Here is a 2,500-nt window from a genome sequence, read left to right on the forward strand (position 1 = left end):
GACGCGCGAGGTGTCGAGATCGCGGTTTAATGCGACGACGTCTGCAGGCTATTCGCCCGCCGCCGAGGGAAAGGCGGCGTTGCTGCGAAGTACCGAAGGAAACGCGGCTTTGCTACGTCGGAAGCGTTCTGCGGTTAGCGGACTTGTGCGCTTTGGGAAGGCGCCGCACGTCGAAAGAGGAAGTACGGACAGACGAGGGACTGTAGTCCCGGATTCGAACGCACTTGCGGCCAGGCCCTTGCTGGCTTCGTCTTCCGCCTCAAGTAGACTTGTTGTGGCGCCGGCGCAGGGAGCCGTCCCTGGCACTGGCCGAGTGGTTTTGGAGAGCTGCGCGAGTACGCGCGCCGGGCTCTTGTCTTTCGTCTCAAGTAGGCTGTTGGATCAACAGCGGTTATGCTGCGGCGATCTGCCGATGCGAAAGTGTGTGTGTGTTTGAGGCCCTTCTATGAACCTACTGCTGACTGAAGCGAAGCACGTCGATGGGGGTGAAGCCCTGCCCGTGGCCGTGTAGCCGTTAAAGACTCCACAGCGGCTTAGCCCTAATCATGGCTCTGTCGCTCTTTGCAATTTTTAGTGGAGCGATGTGAACGTGCACACGAGACACACGGGTCCGGTGGTTGGATGGCAGGTAAAACCGGCTTCGAGTGCGCGCAAACGGCATAAGCTACCTCGAGGGCAAGCGAGGAAGGCGTGGGCGCAAAACACACGCGCGAGTAGCAGGAGTGGAGTGCCATTAGGCTTTCAGCTGCTGAGACGCGGCCGCCGAAAGAGCGAGACTGGAGGAGCGCACGCCGAAAGGCGCTCTTCGAAACCACACACAGGGAGACGCCACGTGCCTAAAACCCTGGTTGTACTGTACTGAATTGAACAAACTATTTTTCACGACTCTAAGCGGTGGATCACTCGGTTCTCGGGTCGATGAAGAACGCAGCCAGCTGCGAGACTTGGTGTGAATTGCAGGACACACTGAGCACTGATTCTTTGAACGCACATTGCGGCCTTGGGTCTTCCCTTGGCTTCGTCTGTCTGAGGGTCGGATCACATATCAAGAGAGACTTCGGCGCACAGGGAACGTGCGTCCGTCGACTCGTTTTGACCGCGTCGGCATCATGGACAGTACGTTGAGCGCTAAAGCCACGCGCCAGCGGCCTCACGAGAGGGAGACGGTGGCAAACCGTTGTGCCAATTCTTCGAAAAGACGGAAACGAGGCATTACTACTGCAGCGTGACGAGTGCGCGCCTCTAGCAAGACCGCCGCAGGATGGAGTCGGATACCTGCAGGGAAAGAGCGGTCCAAGCACGAGGCGCGAACGTCTGTTGCCATGTAGCGCGCACGTTTGCGAGAGAGTCGGAAGCGCACGCTTGCGTGCACGGAAAACGTGGGAATGAAACGCCGGCCGATTCCCGCGCCGTGCGCAAAGCCAGCGCGATCGCAATTTGCGCTGTTTGCCTTCGAAGTACGTCGAGCTCCAGAGCTGGTCGCTCGTTCACGTCACCGCAGTTGTGTGGGCGCCCTTCCGGGCTTCGTCGCAGGAATGGGAATCGGCAGATTCTTGCGAGGAGCGGGGAGGAGAAGGGTGGCCCCCGAAAGCGGTTCGACGCGACAGCGCAGTCTGCGAGCGAGAAGAGTCACGGCACGGCGGAGAATTGCCGCGAAACGGAAAATGTCTCCTTCGAGAGCGTGGGTGCCCCGTTGGCCGAGCTGAAGCGTTCCGTCGTAGTCCGCCGTCGGTCCAAGTGCTTCGCAGTCTCTGTCCCCTAAAGACTGGGCCACTCCAGTTGGGGCAGGGGCGACGCTACACGAGACGATGCCTCCCGCCAGGTTTTAGTCGCCCCTGCGGTGCCCGCTGAAGCGGCGCGCTGCTAAGGCGATCTTTGCCTCGGTGGTGTTTGGGCTTCAGACACGGTCGCTTACCACGCAACTGCTCGTGCGCCGCACGCGCGCAGGCGGTTCACCGCCTGCCAGCCTCGTCTATAAGTAGCTCCGTGTTGGGCGAAGGACGTGGTAGGGCGTCGCACTCGGTTGGCGCTGGGTTTTCGAACGTGTCGAGTCCTTTTCGGCATACCGCTCGTATGACGCACGCGCGCAGGCGTTGTGCCGCCTGCCAGCCTCGTCCGTAAGGACGTGGCAGGGCGTCGTACTCGGTCGTGCTGGAATGGGCGAAAGCGATGTATCCGTTGTCGACCTCAGATCAGGCGAGACAACCCGCTGAATTTAAGCATATCACTAAGCGGAGGAAAAGAAACCAACAGGGATTCCCCGAGTAGCTGCGAGCGAAACGGGACCGAGCCCAGCACCGAATCCCCCGTCCTTGCAGGCGGTCGGGAAATGTGGTGTATGGGAGGCGACGTTCTCGGGTGTTTGCGACGGTGCAAGTCCCCCTGACAGGGGCTTGTCCCAGAGTGGGTGCCAGGCCCGTCTCCGCCGTTGCGCGCCCGGGATGAAGCCTCCCGTGAGTCGGGTTGCTTGAGAGTGCAGCCCTAAGTGGGTGGTAAACTC

At 60.6% G+C, this 2,500-nt stretch overlaps 2 non-coding genes across 2 annotated transcripts in view; both read left to right on the forward strand.

Moving 5' to 3' along the window:
* The first annotated feature begins 883 nt into the window (after positions 1–883).
* Positions 884–1,036, forward strand: LOC140214824 (5.8S ribosomal RNA). Its single transcript, XR_011891753.1, has one exon. It is a non-coding gene; the product is annotated as a 5.8S ribosomal RNA (ribosomal RNA).
* A 1,146-nt stretch (positions 1,037–2,182) lies between these two features.
* LOC140214826 (large subunit ribosomal RNA) overlaps positions 2,183–2,500 on the forward strand; it is a 3,960-nt gene continuing 3,642 nt past the window's right edge. The window contains exon 1 of the ribosomal RNA XR_011891755.1: positions 2,183–2,500. This exon is cut by the window's right edge and continues 3,642 nt beyond it. This is a non-coding gene — a ribosomal RNA (large subunit ribosomal RNA).

Source organism: Dermacentor andersoni, unplaced genomic scaffold (assembly GCF_023375885.2).
Source record: "Dermacentor andersoni unplaced genomic scaffold, qqDerAnde1_hic_scaffold ctg00000666.1, whole genome shotgun sequence".
In the NCBI taxonomy this organism is placed as follows: Eukaryota; Metazoa; Arthropoda; class Arachnida; order Ixodida; family Ixodidae; genus Dermacentor; species Dermacentor andersoni.